The sequence below is a fragment of the Monodelphis domestica genome, chromosome 5 (genome assembly GCF_027887165.1).
Source record: "Monodelphis domestica isolate mMonDom1 chromosome 5, mMonDom1.pri, whole genome shotgun sequence".
NCBI classification, from domain to species: domain Eukaryota; kingdom Metazoa; phylum Chordata; class Mammalia; order Didelphimorphia; family Didelphidae; genus Monodelphis; species Monodelphis domestica.
Genome location: NC_077231.1, coordinates 15,326,725 through 15,347,201, shown reverse-complemented (window position 1 = coordinate 15,347,201; position 20,477 = coordinate 15,326,725). Strand labels below are relative to the sequence as shown.

General features: G+C 37.5%; 1 long non-coding RNA gene across 1 annotated transcript in view; it reads right to left on the bottom strand.

Moving 5' to 3' along the window:
- Positions 1-11,552, bottom strand: part of LOC103096770 (uncharacterized) — a 36,045-nt gene extending 24,493 nt beyond the window's left edge. Inside the window, exons 1-2 of the long non-coding RNA XR_472292.3 lie at positions 9,580-11,552; positions 7,784-7,975 (exon numbers count right to left, since the gene is read on the bottom strand). This is a non-coding gene — a long non-coding RNA (uncharacterized LOC103096770). The remainder of the gene's footprint in view (positions 1-7,783; positions 7,976-9,579) is intronic.
- Positions 11,553-20,477: the final 8,925 nt, after the last annotated feature.

The window sequence follows — 20,477 nt, the reverse complement described above, 5'->3', positions numbered from 1 at the left end:
ACACTAACATTTGGATTTGTTGTTCCGTTTCTGTCTCAGTGACTATATGGTGAAAATGAGGCAGGGAAAATTATGCCTCACCCACTGTCTGTCTCTAGAATCTCATGTCATAGGAAGAGGCAAGTGAGCCAGCCAGCAAGATAAAAGAGCATGGAAATCTTATTTCCTTCACAGAGGGTGGGGCGAAAGTGGTGGAAAGGGAGAAAAAAATGAATTAGGAAAGAGAGGGAAAGGATTTGTGAAGCATAAATAATCTGAGGAAAGGGAGGTATAATAGGAAAATGTGGGGAAGAAAATTTGGGAAGAGGGAGAAGATGAACACTGAAGGAAAACAGGGTGGGGAGTTCAGGAAAAGGCTGAAGAAACAAGAAAAATATTATACCTTCTAGGCCAGAAAAGATCACTGGTGTTAGTCAAGGTCACTTTGGAAGGGAATTTAAAAAAATTCAAATGCTTCATATTTGTAGGTTCAAATGAACATTTTTCACAGTAACATAACAACAGGATGTTAGGATCACAGTTTTAGAACTGGAAAAAAAATTTAGATCATTTAGATCTTCACTTTATAGATAAAGAAACTGACGTCCAAAGAGATTTAAATGAGTAGTGGAAAGAACATTGGATTGGGAAGTAGGGAATGATGCACTGGAAATAATGCCATAGCTCACATTTCTGTTGTTCCTTTCCTTTTGGAAATCTCACGTGGCAGATAGTGTGAGTATTATTGTCTCTATTATACAGATAAGAAAACTGAGGCTCTGTGAATGAAGTAAGTGACTTGCTCAAAGTCAGGATTTGGACCCTGGTTTTCTGACTTCAAAAGCAAGGTGTTACCTAAGAGGAACTCCTATAAACTCTCAGGGAAGGGATTTGTAGTAGTAGGAGTAAGTTTCCCCTAGGATAGGTCTATGTCCTCATATATGGATAGTGGTAATTTACTCAGTTTGGTTCTCAAATCAACCAGGAATAAGATTGTGCCAGAGCTAGATCCCTCCTTAGTCTGAGAAACAAGGCCAGACTCATCTAGGGCAAGGCTCTGAGGAAATGAGACTCATAAATATTACTGAGCAGAAGAATGAGATGGACTACCTAGATCATCATCTAGAAAGGGTTAAATAAGAGGCCAGTGAGCACCCAGAAAGAAGTATGGCTCTGGAGAAGGTGGGTAGTACAGGGTTGGGGGAGGTGAAGGGAGAGAGGATTCAGGGAAAAGGCATTTATAGATCTAAAATGCTATAAAAATAACTTCACTAATGACAAAGGATAAAAAGGATTCAATTCCTCCGTTTAAAAAGACATTTACTTAGATTTTTATACAGGGCTACTCCCCTCCACCTCTGCATTCACCACAGCAACCAGCATAGCTATGGTCAGAAACATTCCACAAGCAGTAAAAGCTCAGATAAAACCTCTGAAACAAAATTCTCCTAGACTGAGCCTTTGATGCCTTAGGCAGTGAGGAAGCCAAACCAATGATAATCTCCAAAAGGAAAACCAGCCCAGTCTACATATAACAGGTGTTGTTCCTTCAACACTCATTCTTGAACACAGTAAATCTTTTACTAGTCATGGCCTCAAACTTAATTGTATGTCGGAAAATCCCTCTGTAGGAACACACACCTCAATGACTAGGTTTCTCAAACGCAAGCCTAGTTCTTTGGTGGTAGTTGTAATAGACTCCAATTCAATTTGATCTCATCCTACCTGGGAAAGACATTCTGCCAAAGATAGGATCCCTCCTTACTCCAAGAATGTCTTTCCTGCCTAAAATGACTACCAGCTAGACTCAGTTAGAGCAAAGTGCTGAGGGAATAAGAATCATAACTGTTATTGGGTAGAGGAGGGATGAGGACTGTCCTAGAGAAGAGCTAAAGAGGGCAATGCCAGATAAAGGCAAAATTGGAAGATGGTGAGAATCCAGAGCAAAGCATGAGGACTTTGGAATAGAAGCCTAAACGCACTAAAGCCAAATGTATTTGCTAATTTCTTAATTTAAGCTTGGGCCCACTCTGTACCCAACTCAGCACTTTATCTCCTCTAACCTGCCATTTCACTAGTATATCAGTTTAGGTGCAAAAAAAAAAAATCTATGTGGGTAGATATATTGGGATGAGAGAAGACTTTGGGAAAAGGGACCAGGGAAAGAGGGTCACGTGTTGCAAGAACAAGATTTCACCTGATTTTAATCTAAAGTATTACTTTTAAGATCCAAAATCAGCCTCTTCATTTTAATAGCTATTGCAAATGCCAGCCTGATCTCAATGGCAGCCTGTGTTCTGGATAATCCTTCTTAATCCAGGTTGTTTGACAGTGACAATCCAAAAATATTGTCCATTATAATCTCTTCAGTGGCAGCTTGAAAAACTGAGATGAATTCTTTACTAATGGCAAATCCCTCTTTTGTGTTAGCAATCTAACTGTGAAGAGAGTCAACCTGTTGTAATTAGCCCCAGAACTGATTTCTGCCTTGATTAAATGTTTGTGAAACATTACACTTACATCTCAGCAACAGTTTTATTAGCAATTTCATACAAGAAACCTGAAAAAGAATTATTATTATTTCCCAGAGGAGGAAATTAGGGCCCGGGAAGGTCAAGGGACTTGAAGAGATAACCCAAGAAGTCAAGATCATGATTAGAATTATGGTTTCCACTTTACTACTCAGATCATGGAGTCACTTTGTCACAAGCACTGGTTAAGGATTTTTCATTTGAATGAGTATATTTTGATTCTGCTCAAATCATAGCACATCAGTGTGTATGTGTGCACTCACATGAATACCACTTATAAAGATTTACTTCCATCCTAAACTATAATTCTTGGTTCCTCTCTGACCACAGAGTGGTGAGATTCTCAATTTATTGGCTTGTTGAAAAGGCTGTCATGAGACCATCAGCTTTACCACTAAATTCCTTATAGTGAAAACATCATAAGGTAGAAAGCACTTCCCCACTGATGAATCAGTTAGGTCCATTAGTTTCATTCTTCCTATTTTCCCAGGAAGAGATTCAAGTGTGTGTGTGGGGGGGGAATTCATGGAACCTAATAAGAGAAGAAATTCCTTCAGAAAAGCAGAAATGGGGAGACTGAAGGAAAGTTGTAGAGTTTCCCTTTTCTGATATTTTTGTTGTTGTTCAGTCATTTAAGTCATATTCAGCTCTTTATTCTCCTTTCATTCAAGCTTCCTACAAAAATAGCAGCTACACTTAAAGAGATAACATAAAAGGAAAAAAATATGCAAAGATATGCAAAATCAGTACCAAGTAATGGGGAAAAGGAAAGAATTAGCATTTTGAAGGGAGGCAGGGTAAGAATCAGGTAATATTTAAGTTGAGTTTTGAAAAAAAAGCTAGAGATTCTAAGAGGTGAAGGTGAGGAAGGAATTCATTCCATGCATTGAAGACAGACATGGAGATGGAAGATGAAGGATGTGTGTGAAAAATAGCAAGGATTGTAGATATAGATATGGAAAGGTACATAGGAACCAGATGGTAAAATGCCAATTTTGTTCTTTATTTTGGGTTTCATATCCATAAAGAAAATTCAGTTTGAAATCTGACCTGGATGGATGTAAATAGGAGATGAATATAAACATCTGGGAGTCATCTGTATAGGGGAAAGTGAGACCGTGGAGGCTGATATCATCATCATCAAATGAGCAAAGGTACCAAGAGAAGAAGGTTAGGTCAGAACCCATAGTTAGAGAGTAGGTTATGGATGATAATTGACCAAAAGATATAGAAGGAATGGCCAGACAGTTAAGAAGAGAACTGAAAAGGAGCAGTGTCATGAAAATTTGGAGGAGAGAGATTATCCGTGCTGCCCAGAGATTGAGAAAGATGAATACAAGTTAAAAAGGCAATTCCTGGGGATAGTTAAATCATCAAGATATTACTGTTTGAAGATGACATTGTGCTGGTTTCAGCAAGTCCTGAAATACTATAAATCCATCTGGAAGACATCTAGATTCAAATTAGAATAAATTATCCTAACCATATAGGGAAATTCAAGTAGATGTAGAATGCCTATTGCTAGGATTATGACATGTTTTAGGATGGACAATTGAAAACATGGTGGGTATGATCAGGCTATAACACATAGTAAATGAGGAACTTTGAAGAAAAAGAGTAAAGGATGTCATCAGGAAAATGTAAGGGAAAAAAAGTGGGCTTCTTCATATGATAAGAAAGAGAGATGGCATATGAAACAACCTCAGGACTTCAGAAATGGATTGGTTGATTCTTGTCCTTTGCTACTCAAAGAGAATCAAAATAACATCACTGGTGACGTCTGACTTGAGAATAAATTGCATTTAAGTGAGACAGAGTTGTACAAAGTCATTAGCCTCACTCTTTCTTTCTGAGTCATAGAAGTCCAATGGCAAGACAAAAGTTAAGATGATTAGTGATGGCTCAGGATGTAGTGGATAACCTTGCCTTCTTCACTGTTAAACCAAGCTCACCAGTGCTCCACCGCACCTGTTTTAAGCCACCTGCATGGTCATTGGAACAAATTTTCTCATCTGCCCATTCCAAGTGGGAAAGTTTTCACATGCCTAGGTAGACACCCCCCAAATCATTGATGGGTTTGAGACCTGTCAGTTATCCTCTGCCTACCTTGGCCCATCTGCCAAGATGGTTTACTGAAGTGTGGCTGCTGTACATATTACAGCTTCTTGGAGCCACAGGTGGGAACCAAGAGGCAGATGGACACCAAAAAAGGACAACAACCCTGAAAAAGGCTCAGCAAGCCCTCACACAAGCCCCTCCCTGAAGACACCCTATACCCCATTTCAATGGTATCCTTAAGATATCAGGAGAATGCAAGGACATTGACTTCTAATAATTGACCCAAAGAGGCAATTAAGATAAGTCTTGAACAAGTTGTATAGGGTATGGATGGGTTGTGATATTTATGCTTGGAAAGTCTGAGTATACAAACAAAAGGAAAAACTAAACTACATAAACTTTTTTAAAAAGGAAAGAATGAGGGATGGTGAAAGAAAGACAGTGAAAATAAAATGGAGGGTAGACCTATTTCTTCTTATTATTATGAGTGACTTCTTCTTTCCTTCGCCCCTATTTCAGGCACAAATAGGAATCTTCTGATTGCTTTCTGTTAGCCATGATGACTCCAGGTCCCCAAGTTTCCTCTTTCTGTTAGTTTCAAAATGTAAAGATGACTGTCTCAGCTGTCTGGAGGGGCAGGTGGGTGGTGTACTGCCTTTCACCTGGCTGCAAGCCACGAACTAATGGCCTCTTAGGCAAGCCTGTGCCTGGGATTTGGGCTGCCTCCCATTTATTTCTTCTTTTCCTTTGTACAAGGCCTTATGAGATCTCCAAAGGTAATTGATGTCTTCCCCTTGCTAGGCACCCAAAGAGCAGTCTTACAATTACTGAAACAGTTGTAATAGCTAAACAGCATTGTAGAAGCAGACAGTATGAAAAGGGAAAGAGGTCCACTGAAAGACTAGTCAGTTAAAATGCATTTATTAAATGCCAAATGTATGTCAAGCATTGTGCTAAGAGGGGAATGTGAAAATGGTAAAGGACAGTCAGTCACTGCTCTCAAGGAATTCACAGGCCATTGGGAATACAATATGTGCACGAACAAGTTCTTTATAAGAGAATAAATTAGAAATAGTCAACAGAGGCTAGTATTAAGAGAGATTGAGAAAGGCTTCCTGTAGAAGGTCAGATTTTCCCTGGGATTTGAAGGAATCCAGGGAAGCTAGAAAGTTAAAATGAACTGGAGAGCATTCTAGAACACAGGTTTGAAACATGTGATACTGTAAAGATTAAAATTTAGGGTAGATGGGGAGACTGAGGCAGGTAGAAAATAGTTTCTCTCTGCAAGGAGTATTATATTTTTTTTGAGGTTTATTGAAGATTAAGGATTAAAGAAAATACAGGATAAGAGACACATGTCCAGGCCATTGAGTGGCCTAGACACAACCTCACCTACATTATGAAAAAAGCCAGGCCTGCCCCAAAACGGAAGTCCAAGAGTCAAGAGAGACCCTCAAAAGCCATTGAATCAGCTTAAATACCTTCTCGATCTTGGCCCAGGTGAAATTACAAGGCATTCTGGGGAAGTGGAGCAAAGGCTCATGGGAATTGTAGTCCTGTATTCGAGTCTATTTTTTACAATACAAGGGCAGCAGCCTCCTAGGTGTAGCCTGGAGATGATAAACTAAATTAAAATGTAATTGGGAAATACTTAATATAAAATACATTAGAACAAAGATAATGTCAATATGTGGTTTTCTAAGTTAAAATGCAGTAGCAGGGATCCTGACTCTTTTTAATTGAGTTTTAGACCACTGGGAATACAGAACTCTAGGTACTTTTCTAACTATACTCAATAGAGATAAAGGACAAAATGGCTAATTAGCAACCCTAATAAGAAACTTTGCAAATGCACCAATGAATCTTGAATATTAGCCTTTCAACCAATTAAATTGGTGGGAATACGTTACTGGATATTGCTTTAATTATTCTTTAACATTCCCTTTTCTGTGTGAAACAAAGCTACCTGTTCCATACCTGATTTAAATTGTATTCTGGATACATCATTTACTTAATCTTATGCCTTCCATATCTTCAGTCAAGTCTTTAAAAACAAATTTTGAATAAAGTTCTGTAGCAGTCACTAGATAGCTCCCCTCATGTTTGGCATTTTTATATATAGTATCTACAAATTTAGCTATACAGTAATCAGCCCACATTTCTCTATCTTGTCCACAGTAACATCATGAGAAACTCTTTTAAAAAGCCACAAAACTGCTAAAATTCAAGATATGGTCTGTCCGTATTATAAAGTATTAGTCAAGGAACTCTATTAAAAAGGAAATGGGATTACTTTGCTGTGACTTATTTTTAGTGAGAACTATACTGATTCCTAGTCATTACCATTTAATTTCTAATGCTCACAAATGATACTACAACTAAAGAGAAGAAAGAGGTAAGTAAATAGGAAAAAGGCAGAGATTATTTCAGGAGCTTCTTTTTTTATTTTATCTTCATTATTCTCATTAGTTATTTTCATTGTCTTCCATGTTTGAAATCTGGAATTTTTTTCTTTTCCTTTGCCTTCACATTTTATATTCAACAGTAGCTAAATATTGTTGACTCTCTCTGTTCATTCCTGTTGATCATTTTCTCCCTCTTCCTAACACCTCCCAGAAGTATAAGTTCATATTACCACCATACTAAATTACTCTACTGGTCCCCTAGCAGGGTCTTTCTTCACTCTATACAGTCTATATTCCTTACCTCTGATAAAGTAATCTTCCATATAATATACACAGTTCCAATTGCCTACAAAGTTCAACAGGTTTTTTTAGAGATTAATGGGCAACCTACCATATCATGTTGCTTCCAAGTCTATTCAGGACCAAATTTTATACACACACACACACACACACACACACACACACATATGTATATATGTATATATATATATATATGTTTATTGTTTCAATGTCCATCCATCTTCTCTTTGAAACACTCATGGTTAACTTAAATTTTTTTTTAAACCCTTACCTTCCATCTTGGAGTCAATACTGTGTATTGTGTGTGGCTCTGAGGCAGAAGAGTGGTAAGGGCTAGGCAATGGGGGTCAAGTGACTTGCCCAGGGTCACACAGCTGGGAAGTGTCTGAGGATGGTTAACTTAACTTAACCACAACTTAGAACTCATTTTGTAATCAAAAGCAACTAAATTGTGAAAAGCATGATATCAAGAAACATCAAGTAATGGACAACATAAAACATAGATATTACTTTCATTGTAGTCTCAAAGTCATCTGTTTCATACATGTCCTCCTGCTCCCATCATCTGTTCAGGCTAGAGCCTTGTTTCCCTCTTCATTCTTTGCTCTTTAATTCCTAGGTTGGAGATTGGTGATTCTTCCTGCTTTCCTAGGTTGATCTCTTCTTATTTCCCGTATTGTATCTGAGCCACAGGAAGGGAACCTAAAAGATTGAAGAAGTTGGCAAAAAGTTTGGGGGCATGATGGTCATTGCCTTCCTAGGGCAATAATAGAATTTCTTGATTTTTTTACAATTTCTTGATTTTTTACAGCTTTTGCTTCACATTGGGATGCTTATGCTGATTTTGTAGGATGGAAACAACACTCCATCCAACTGCTCCAGGACCTCATAGACACAAAAGATATAACTCTCCTTACCAGCAAGCAAAACATGGAATCATTTTTAGAGCACTTTATCTAGATAATCATTGCCTCTCTATGTCTTTCTACATATTTTTCCAGTAAACATTTTCAGAAATCCTCTCCATAATATATTTATTCATTCCAAATCCATAAGGCACTGTCCTATTCAAATACTTTCCTAAAATTGAGAAAATAAAGCAAATAAGTGCTAGTATTGAGCAATGTGCAAATGTCCCAAAATGTCAAAGTGTTAAGATACTTACAAAGTGAACTCAATAAAGTTCCGATTTTTCTGCCTGGCATTCATGACTCTCCTCTATATGGTGCTACCTTATCTTTCTATATCTGTCTCATATTATTGTCATCCATACCTCCTATTATATTCTAGCCAAAGTCTGTCCTTGAATATACTCTAAACTTTCCCTCCTTTGCTTTTGATCATATGAGCAAATGAACAAAAAGGCATTTATTAAGTACTTACTGTGTGCAAAGTAATGTACTGTTAGAGATAAAAATAGAAAAATGGAGATAGTACCTGCTTTTAAAAAGCTCATTCTCATGGAGTAGTGGCAGGGTGGTGGTAGGGTAGGACTGGTGTTGGGGACACTACATAGAGAAGTTCTCAGCTGCAAGTCAGATGGAAAACTTCTATTGTCCTTAGGGTGTAGTAGCAAAACAGATGGTAATGAATATTCTTTACTTTAATTTTAATTGATAAAGTCATCTCAGTTTCTACTGCTAAACCATTTGAGAGTGATTGGATTTGGTAGTGAGAATTTCTTTTTATGAGTCTTCAATAGCTGTAGCTACAGCACTACTAGCTGTAGAACTACCCGGGAGATGGCTATGAGGTTTGGACTATAATTAAAACTAGTGGTCTAGGGAACAGCTGGATAGCTCAGTGGATTGAGAGCTAGGCCTAGAGACAGGAGGTTCCAGGTTCACATCTGGCCTCAGACACTTCCCAGCTATGTGACCCTAGGCAAGTCAATTGACCCCCATTGCCTAGCCCTTACCATTCTTCTGCCTTGGAGTCATTGACTCCAAGATAGAAGGTAAGGATTGAAAAAGAAAAACTGGTGGTCTAGGGAGTGCCACCATTTCCCCAGACTCTTGAACTTAGTTACTTTTTGATAGGAGTAGGTCAGAAGTTGGAATTGTGTTAGTGGTAGCTAGGAAGATGGTCCCTTGGGATTCCAGTGATATCAAAGACTAGAAGCATACATAAAGATGTAAATTACACCATTGCATACCATGATGCATTGCTACATCATGGCAGTTAGACAATGTAAAGTTGATCAGCCAGTTACCTAATCTGTAAAATGGGAGTAATAATAGTACCTATCTCACAAAATTGTTAACTACAAAGCTAGAGTTTATGGTGGTGACTTGCCTGGTATGTACCTTATTCTGACTCTCTCCTAGGATGTTGCCTTTCCTTTCCCATACAAAGCAGTTGGCTAGGCTTTAATGAGGATGAGCCCATCACTTTCTTCACAGGAGTTGTTCCTCACATGATGACTCAATATTGCACCTGTGCTAGAAATAAGAGCAGCATTTTGGGATATTTTGCCATGCTTGGGTTCTTGGACTTAGCTGTTGATGGGTGGTAGTTGATGCCAACTATATTGGAGGTTGGAGTTGATGAAGAAAGTGAGCTCTTTTTTTATAGCGATGTCTCAGATCTCTTGCAAGCACTCAGACTATCAAATCATCAGACATAGTATTCTTGGAACATTCTTCCTTTTTTTGACTGTTGAATTCCTACTTATTCATAAGCCTTGTCTTCCCTATTGATAATAATCTTTTCCCTGGGATCTTAGGAAAATTATAGTTGTCATTTTGATCAAACTTCTAGTACATTTGATCTATTCTGTAATATAGTAATTTTGTGTCTTCCATGCCCCCTACTAGATTGCAAATTATACGAGGACAAAAATGATATCTTATTTGAACTCTGTATCTCTTCCATTATGTTTTATAAAAATGAGATAATTGTTGGGAGCCATCAAACCCCCACTGGCTGACCAAGTCACAGTTTGGGAAATGGGGGCTGTAAGACAGCCCCCAGAAAATGATACCCCTACTGATCCCCCTCTGTGACTTATCTCTCTTTAACTTCCCTCACTAATGGATGATTATTGTTCTCTAATACAAAAGAAATGATACAAGAGCAAAGACTTGTAGAATAAACATATATCCCACCTTAATCCTCCCACATTATTATCCTAAAAGATTATATTTACAGAATTAAAACCTAAAGTTCATTACCCGTTACCCCCCCTCCTTTCCCTCTCCACAGAGTTACATTCACTCCCATTATAAGCCAGGCAAGCCAAGAACATCAATTGCCTTCAAGACACACTCCACTGCAGACAGAAACCAGGCAACGTTGGCAGGTGCTTTAAAGCAACACAAGAAAAATGGAACTTGTAAATTGAGGAAAACTGCAAATCTGGTCTGTCTAAAATTGCCTTCTAACCCTGTACGTAGCTATGGAATGTTTTGTTATCCATCTCCTAAGTAATTATGATTGACTATGAAAGTTGACCAATAGTAACAATGATTCTTCTTTGGTCGGGGAGAACCAACCTCCAGATCACCCTGTTTATGTCATTCATCTATAGCAACAATGTTTCTTTGACTATCTCCTTAAGTTATGCGTCTGTTGTTAAGTTCTATGAAAACATGTATGTAGAAAATTGATTGTGTACCAGAAAAGCATGTACTCACTGAACCTATAAAATAAATGAACCTCTGTGCCATAGCAGAACACTATGTGATACTTAACATGTGGGATTGAGCACGCAGAGCTTCTCACTTCATTATTTGACCAAAATCATCACACCTGGACAGAGTAGACCATGGACCCTCAGAGAGACCACTGGACAGTTCTCAAAAGATAATATTTGTAAAATATAACTCAACACAGTGTCTGATACATGATAGACAATAAATGCTTCTTTCTTTCCCTCTTTATTGTATAGTATTAATGTTTACCAATTTGAACCAAATGTGAATGAAGATATTTAGGCAAAGAAAAAAATGAATCTACAAAGCAAAGGAGCTCAGAACTTTTGGAACACAAATCATTGGGGGAGGGGAGACTGTTCCAATGGAATCTTGAAGGAAGCAGTTAGGAGGCTCCAGCTGCCTGGGACTTCATTCTTGACTCTTTCTGCCTTAAGGTGGCTTCATCGCCTGTCTGGCCATTGCCTTTCACCTATACTATGAGCTGAAGAGATATTTGGTTTTGCCCAGAAAAGACTTATCAGCAGTACTGTTAATATCTACCCTTAGAAGATAATTTTGTTTTCTGAATTGACTTTATTTCAAAGCCTTCAATCAACAAGATAACTTGGAATTAGGGAGACCCTAATTTCCCTCTTTCCCCCAACCTCTTCTTACCCCCTCTCCCCAAAGAATAAAAGATCCTTTAGTTAAAGTAATAGTTGTGGGATTTGGTTATTAGTGGAAAATTTTTCAACTTACCATCTGTGAGAAGATCTTCATCCAGACAGTTGGGAAGAAAGAAAGAGGAAGTAGTGTAGGGGAGGGGCTCAAGATTCAGTTTATTTCTTTAATTACTTCCTAGTGCAACTTCTCTAAAATTCCCCCCTCTATAATTCACCAAGTCTTCATATCTAATACACAAGTAACGAAGAGAACTGGAATAAATTCATAGTACATTTGAAGAAGCAATCCTGTTTAGTGTAGACTCCAAAACATATGTGTTATTCAGTAAGATAAACAAATCACTTTCTTGACAGTTCTAAAAACTTTCCAATGAATGCTAGTGTCATTTACTATTATTGTCTGTGGAAACTATGCATTTTAAGAATCAAACAAAAATCTTTTGCTCCTGGTCTTTCTTAACTGAACACTTGTAATAGGCAGATTTGGAAGGTCAACTAAACTAAAGACAGTCAGTCCCTGTCTTAATCAGGAAGGTCATTTAAGAGGCCAAGACTCTGCCAGTTCTAAATCAGTCATCAGTATTTATGGTTCAGGAATTTTTCTCAGCCATTTCTGAGGATGAAAATTAGCTGTAAAGAGTGTCACATGTTATTTCCTTTTCACAAAGGAAATCTTGGTTCTTAGTGATTCATGAACGGATTGGAAAAGAAAAAGAAAAAAATGAGTTATATCGATTTAAATGAGTTGTAATGTCTTCCATTTAGTAGGGTTGCAGTCAAGTACAACTTTTCTCCATAACTCGCATATTACCTATAAGGACCCTTGGTGGAATTTCCATTCCCAGCCCAATTCAAAAGCATAATTGAAAAAAGATGTTGTTGGTCTCCAGGTGTTTGCTTGAATTGGCCAACTTCCTTCTTCTTAATTGTGTTTCCCAGGGAAGGGAGGTTTGAAATTGGGTGGTAATTGGTGAGGTTCCTGGCATGGAGAGGTAGTTTGGAAAAGAAGTCCAACCAGTCAGACTGGAGGTCTTTCTTTTTGGGGATTTGGCAGCCCACAATATGGTAAAGATGCATTCACTATCTTTTTTAAAGGAAGATTCAAGATGTAGTAATGAAAAGTCAAAATGTATCTGGACATTATTGATATTTTGTGCCACACCTGTCTCCCTTGAACTTTCTTTCATCTACTTCCCTTTCAAAGTGTAACTCAAAATTCATCTTTTCTCTGATGGTCCCTTAATGACAATACTCATTCAAAATATTACATCTTGGTTTTGATACGATTATGTGTTCCTGAAAGATAATGTGCAAAAAGGTTTATATATTGTCATATTTTAAGTGTAGAAGAATAGTCCTAAATAATTCTTTCATAAAATTAAAAATCTTTTGAAAAAATCAATTTTTAGTCTCTGATGTATTAAATTAAAAATTTCACATAAAATGATTATAGTTACCTTTCTCTTCCTTATCAACTCCTTGAAATAATCTAGAATAAGGGAAGGCAAATTGATTAAGCCTTGTAACAGTTAAAATTTAGGGAGACTGAGGCAGGTAGAAATTAGTTTCTCTCTGCAAGGAGTATTATATTTTTTAGAGGTTTATTAAAGGTTAAAGATTAAAGAAAATACAGAATAAGAAAAACGTGCCTAGACCAGAGTAGCCTAGACAAAATCATCTCACATCATGGAAGAGACATATCTGCTCCAAAACGGAAATCCAAAAGACCCTCAAAAGCCTTTGTAATCAGCTTAAATACCTTCTCGATCTTGCCCACCTCAGAATTCCGTGGGATTACAAAGCATTTTGGGGAAGTGGAGCAAGGACTTGTGGGGATTGAAGTCCAGAGTTCAAATCTCAATTTTACAGCCTGTAGGTCCTACTTCACCATACCCCTCACAACTCTTTAATAATCTTCTTACCCCTCCCCATTTGCTAAATAACAGTGTTCAATCTAATTTGCAACAAAGTTTATTTGCATTTACATTTCCCCAAATTTCTCCCTTCTGTAATTTCTTGTGCTCTTGAAAAATTCTGCTGAGTGAAGTATTGAGGTAAAATTTTTTCTTCTGAGAGAAAAATTATTTGTATTAATTATATTATATATATAATCATAATTAATTATATTAAATCTATCCCTTTCTTATAATGAAAAGGAAGTAGAAAAAAGTAAGCAAAAATTATTTTCAAATAATTAAAAGATGACATTGAAAGATGGCAGAATATTTTCCTCCAAATAAGTCTAAAAGAACTCAAACTGAATATTGAACTGTCAGAGCCAAAGTGAGATTTTTCTCCAAACTAATACAACTTAGAAGGTCAGCAGGAGAGCTCTATGACACCAGGGTAGAGGACAGTCCACAGCATAGCAACAGTAGCTCTAGCAGCAGCTTTGACAGCTCTCAGCCCAGAGACAGTAAGGGGATTGGACAACTACTCAGAAAGATATTACAGGGGACCCTTTACTGGCACTAGGTGCAGCTGGTACTTATTGCCAACTCTATTGCCCTAAATAATACTGGGTCACAGTTCCAGAGTGGAGAGGAGCTCTTGTGATTGGTAACAAGGGAACTGGGGCATTGGTCACAGTCCTAAAGCAAAGAATAGTACTACCACATACAGCTGAAGAAGGTACAGGCTCTCCTCTAAAGAAAAGAGCCCGAACTATGAGATGAATGACCATACCTCTCCAGATGACACCATCTTGGAAGCACTGAAAAATTGTAGACTCCCAGAACCAGCTCTAAAAACAGGATGACAAAAAAGCCTAAGGCTTGGGACAGTGCCTCCCCACCCCTAAGTGAGCAGAGCCCAACTTCAGTGCAAAGTTCAGAATCAAGAAATCGGCTGTAAAAAATAAGCAAACAACAAAAAAATGAAATTGACCATTAAAAGCTACTGTGGTTACAGGGAAGAACAAGACAAATCCAGAAGACAAAAATGTAAAAACAGTTATAATCATCCTCAAAGAAAAATGCTAATTAGACTCAAGCCCAACAACAGTTTTTGGAAGAGTTGAAGAATGAGATGAGTATAGAGGAAAATTTGGGGAAAAGACATGATCATGCAAGAAAATTATGAAAAGAAAATTAATGGTTTAGTAGTAGAGGCATAAAAATGCTTAAGAAAATAACTTCTTAAAAAACAGAATTAACTTAATGGTTAAAGAAAAGCACAAAATTCACTGAAGAAAAGAATTCTTTGAAAAGGTCAAATGGACACATTTGACACAAATTTGACACAAAAATCCATTAATGAAAAGTATCCTTAAAAAGCAGAATTGATCAAATGGAAAAGAGGAATAAAAACTCACTGAAGAAAATTATTTATTAAAAATTAGAATTGGGAAAGTGGAAGCTAATGGACATCATGAGACAATGTGTAAGTGGAATTTTGTGTCCCAGGACTACATTTCCCAGCACCCCACTCTCCTGATGATATAGGCAGGATGTGGATTTCTGTATAGTTCCACCTCTTGGGATGGGGCTTCTAGTCAGGGTTTTTGGCAGGGGTGGGAGCCAGGCAGGCTGCTAGAGCTCAGGCTCTTGTCTCTGCTCAAGAGAGAAAATGAAGTTCTTTCTACCCTCTGGCTCCCTGAAGCCCTAGCTGTAGTTCATTGCTCTGCCTATACATGTGGCACTGACACTGTGTCTAGGGAAAATAACCAGGCAGATACCACTGGAAAGCTAGAGGCTTTGGAAGGGCCTGAGTTAATTTTAACATTGACAACTACTGATGACTTAAATCTATCCCTTTCTTATAATGAAAAGGAAGTGGAAAAAAGGAAGCAAAAATGTAAGGCCAAACAGAAAACTCTTGCTCCCTAGGAGTTTTTATCATCAAATTTGCCAATCTATTCACAAAAATGTTCATTTTGGTACCCAGGGAATTGTGAACTCTGTTAAAAGAGTATGGATGGTCCCTGGCATAGGGGGTTCTACCATAGCCTCTAAAGTATATACAGCCTGCCCTGCCTGTCAAGCATTTAATTAGCACACCTTTGGTGGCAAAGCTTTTGGTAGGCATCCTCTGACTTACACACCTTTTGAACACCCATGAATTGACTTTATTACTATGCCAAAAGCTGAACAGTATACATTTTGTCTGGTCATAGTAGATCAGCTAACCAGATGGACTGAAGCATTTTCTACTACTTGAGCCACAGCAGCTTTTGTTGCCAAAGTGCTTTTAAAAGAAATTATTCCTCACTTTGGGTTTTAAGTTTTCCTTTTTTCTTTCTCCCATTTTTTTGTACCTTAATGACCATGTCAGTAGTACTAAAGAGATTTTTTTTTATTTTGTACTAGCATAATTTAAAATGTCCATTAGCCCTAAATGTAAATGTATATGCAAAAGTTTTAGACTGTGGAAACCTACCATTTATGGGACCTTGTTTGCTGAATGTGTCTGATTCAAGGAGAAGGGATCACAAAGGAGCACAGACTTAGCCTGCAGAGTGCCAAATGTACACTTTTGTACCAAGGGGACTGCCCCCAATTGGTTTTGTTATTTTTTTCTTGTCCCAAATTGTTGTAATTTCCCCTTAGAGACTGCAATGCTGTCTGTACCTTTAGTTGAAAATATTTGGAATTTAAGTTTGTTATGTTTAAATGATACACTGGGACAACTATTCTCCCAAAGGGTCACAGGGGAACTCTGTAAGTGGAATTTTGTGTCCCAGGACTACATTTCCAAGAACCCCACTCTCCTGATAATGTAGGCAGGATGTGGATTTCTGATTAACTCTGTGTCTTAGGAGTGGGGCTTCTGGTCAGAGTTTTTTGGCAGGGGCAGGAAGGAGGCAGACTTCTAGAGCTCTGGTTCTTGTCTCTGTCCAACATCAAGAAACAATGAAACAGGGCACATATAGGTATTTCATTGAATTGAGTGCTAGGACTAGCACTGTGAAGTCCTGGGTTCGAATCTGGTCTCAGAAACTTCCTAACTGTGTGACTCTGGGCAAGTCACTTAACCCCTATTTCCTAGCCTTTATAGCTCTTCTGCCTTGGAATTAATACACAGTACTGATTCCAAGATAGAAAGTATGTGTTTAAAAAAAGAAAGAAAAAGTGAAACAAAGTAAAAAGATTGAAAAAATAGAAGAACATGTGAAATATCTCACCAGAAAATCAGCTGACCTAGAAAATAGATAAAGAACAGAACACTTAAGAATTATTAAACTACTTGAAGAAGCCATAGTCTAAAAAAAGAGCCTTGACATCATAATTTAAAAAATTATCAAGGAAACTTGTTTGGTTATCTTAGATCTGGAGGATAAATAGAATTGAAAAGAATCTATCAATCATCTTCTAAAAGAGAACTCAAAATGAAAACTCCCTGAATTCCAGAATAGCCAAATTCCAGAACTCTCAGGTCAAGGACACATATTATTGGGGCATTTAGAAGGAGTCTTCATAGAGTGCACAGGTGTGAGTCAATTAAATTGAGATGATCACCACTCCCCCACAAAAAAAAAAGGAGGGAGAAAGAAGAGGAAAGAATAATACAGAATGCAAATTTTTTTCTCACATAAAAGAGGCTCCCAAGAAAGAATTTTTATACTAGAGGGGGAAATGACAAATGGCAATGCTTGAGCCTCACTCTTTTTGGAATTGATTCTGTGATGGAAGACTATATATGCATACTCTGTTAGATATAGAAATCTATTTTACCCAATAGAGAGGAGAGAATAAGCGACATGAGGGGTGGTGATAAAAGAGAAGGCAGATTTATGGAGGGAGTGATCAGAAGCAAAATAAACTTTTGAGGAGAAAAAGGATAAAGAGAGAGAAAAGGACAAACAGAAGAAAATAAGATGGAGGAAAATACACAGTTATTAATCATAATGTGAATCAGATGAGCTCGCCCATAAAACAGAAGCATTTAGCAGAATGAAATAGAAACCAGAATCCAACAATCTCTTACAGAGTCATACTAGAAATGGAAAGACACACACAAAGTTAAAATAAAGGGCTGGAACAGAATCTTATGCTTCAGCTGAAGTAAAAAAGGTAGGGGTAGCAATCTTGACCTCAGACAAAGCAAAAACAAAAACAGACCCAATTAAAAGAAAAGAAATTTTCATGGAAGCTACATATTGCTAAAAGTATCATAGATAGTGAAGTAATATAAAATAATTATAACAAGTTTCTCTGATAAAGGTCTCAAATATATAGAGAATTGAGTCAAATTTCTAAAAATAAGAACCATTCCTCAACTGACAAAGAATATGAATGGGCAGTTTTCAAAAAAAAGAAATCAAAGCTATTTGTAGTGACATTTTAAAATGTTCTAAATTACTATTGATTAGAGAAAGGTGAATTAAAAGAACTCGTAGGAACCACCTTACATCTACCAGAAATGACAAATCCTGAAGGGGATAAGGGAAAATAGGTGCAGTTGGTATAGATGACTTACTAGAATTGTGAATTGAACAAATTATTCTAGAGAACAATTTAGAACTATGCCTAATGGGCTATAAATCTGACCCTTTAACCCAATAATACCCCTACTAGGTCTGTATCCTGAAGATAAGAGAAAAAAGGAAAAGGACCTATATGACAAAAATATTTATAGCAGTTCTTTTTGTTATGGAAAAAAATGAAAATTGAGGTCATGCTCATTATTTGGAGAATGACTGACCAAGTTGTGATATATGGTTGTGACAGAAAACTATGGTGCTATAAGAAATGATGAGGGAGTGGTTTCAGAAAAAAAATAGCACACTTAAATTAAGTGATTCAAAAGACAGAGAACTGATGAATTGTGAGTGCAAATTTAAGTACACTTTTCTCACATTTTTTTTTGCTTTTTTGTGATATGGCTAAATATGGAAGTTTGTTTTCCATTTATCAAGTATCATTGATATAACTTTTTTTTAAGCCCTTACCTTCCATCTTAGAAGCAATATTGACTCCAAGGCAGAAGAGTGGTAAGGGCTAGGCAATGGGGGTTAAGTGACTTGCCCAGGGTCACACAGCTGGGAAGTGTCTGAGGCCAGATTTGAACCTAGGACCTCCTACCTCTAGGCCTAGCTCTCAAGCCACTGAGCTACTGAGCTACTGAGCTGCCCCCCATTGATATCATTTTGCTTGCCTTCTCAGTGGACGGGGGGAAAATGTGAGGGAGGGAGAGAATTTGGAACTCAAATTAGAAAAGATTGTTACAAAAAATAAATGATGAATTTGGGGAGAAAGATATTGCTGAACTTTGAGATTTTCTTTCCATTTTAAGACTTTGGCTTTGACATTTGTGATGCTTTAATTATAGGAAAAGGACCAAGCAGCTTCTATTATTCAAGTTGCCCATTGTTTTCCCCATAGGATTTGAGAGACACTGGGGGAGCTGACAGAATTGCATTCAAACCATAGAGAAGGAAAAAGGGAGATATGCTTCTTCCACCCCAAACCAAGCTTCTGTTAATCATTCAATCAACAAATAAGTATTTATGAAGTACCTTCTATGTCAGATGATGTAGTGGGCACTAGGAACACAAGCACAAAGAATCAGTCTCTATTTGCTTACATTGTAATAGATGAGACAGACATACAATTTATGTCCATAGCTATACTGCATAAATATAAAGTTAATCCATGGAAATGTATTCAAAGAAATGCTTTCCAGGTATGTCAGAGGACCGGTGCAAAGGCACAGAGAGATGGGAGTGATATATAAGAAATAGAGATCAATTTGTTTGAATTGCAGTGTGTGGAATAAAGTCATGTTCAAGGAGTTGAAAAATTAATCTGGGGCCAGGTTTGTATAGTATATTAATAGTTAAAAAGAGAAGCTTATATTTTATACCATAAGCCAAAGCAAGTCATATGGTCAAATATGCACTTCAACATTATTTTGGCTGCAGTAAGGTAGACTGGAAAGGTGAGAGACTTGAGGAAGGGAAAAGAAATAGGTTGTTACAATGTTCTAACTAAGAAGTAAGAAAGGCATGAATGGAGAGAATGGGTTAGATTGAAGAGTTGCTAATAATATTGTACAATTTCAAAGAATTCAAAAGTAGCATTTGGGAAAGGTTGAGGATAAATGAGACAAGAATGAGGAAAATGAAAGGGGGTAAATCTTTTTAAAAATTTATTTTCATCTTAAAAAGTACATTTCATGCAAATCAAAACAACTCTGAGGTATCATCTCACACCTAGCAGATTGGCTAACATGACAGCTATGCAAAGTAATGAATGCTGGAGGGGATGTGGCAAAGTGGGGACATTGATTCATTGCTGGTGGAGTTGTGAATTGATCCAACCATTCTGGAGGGCAATTTGGAACTATGTCCAAAGGGCGATAAAAGACTGTCTGCCCTTTGATCCAGCCATAGCACTGCTGGGCTTGTACCCCAAAGAGATAATGGACAAAAAGACTTGTACAAAAATATTCATAGCTGCGCTCTTTGTGGTGGCCAAAAATTGGAAAATGAGGGGATGCCCTTCAATTGGGGAATGGCTGAACAAACTGTGGTATATGTTGGTGATGGAATACTATTGTGCTAAAAGGAATAATAAAGTGGAGAAGTTCCATGGAGACTGGAACAACCTCCAGGAAGTAATGCAGAGCAAGAGGAGCAGAACCAGGAAAACACTGTACACAGAGACTGATACATTGTGGTACAATCGAAGGTGATGGACTTCTCCATTAGTATCAATGCAATCCCTGAACAATCTGCAGGGATCTAAAAAAAAATACTACCCACAAGCAGAGGATAAACTGTGGGAATAAAAACATCGCTGAAAAGCAACTGCTTGACTACAGGGTTGGAGGAGATAAGACTGAGGAGAGACTCTAAATGAACACTATAATGCAAACTCCAACAACAGGGAAATGGGTTCGAGTCAAGAACACATGTGACAACCAGTGGAATCATGCGTCGGCTAT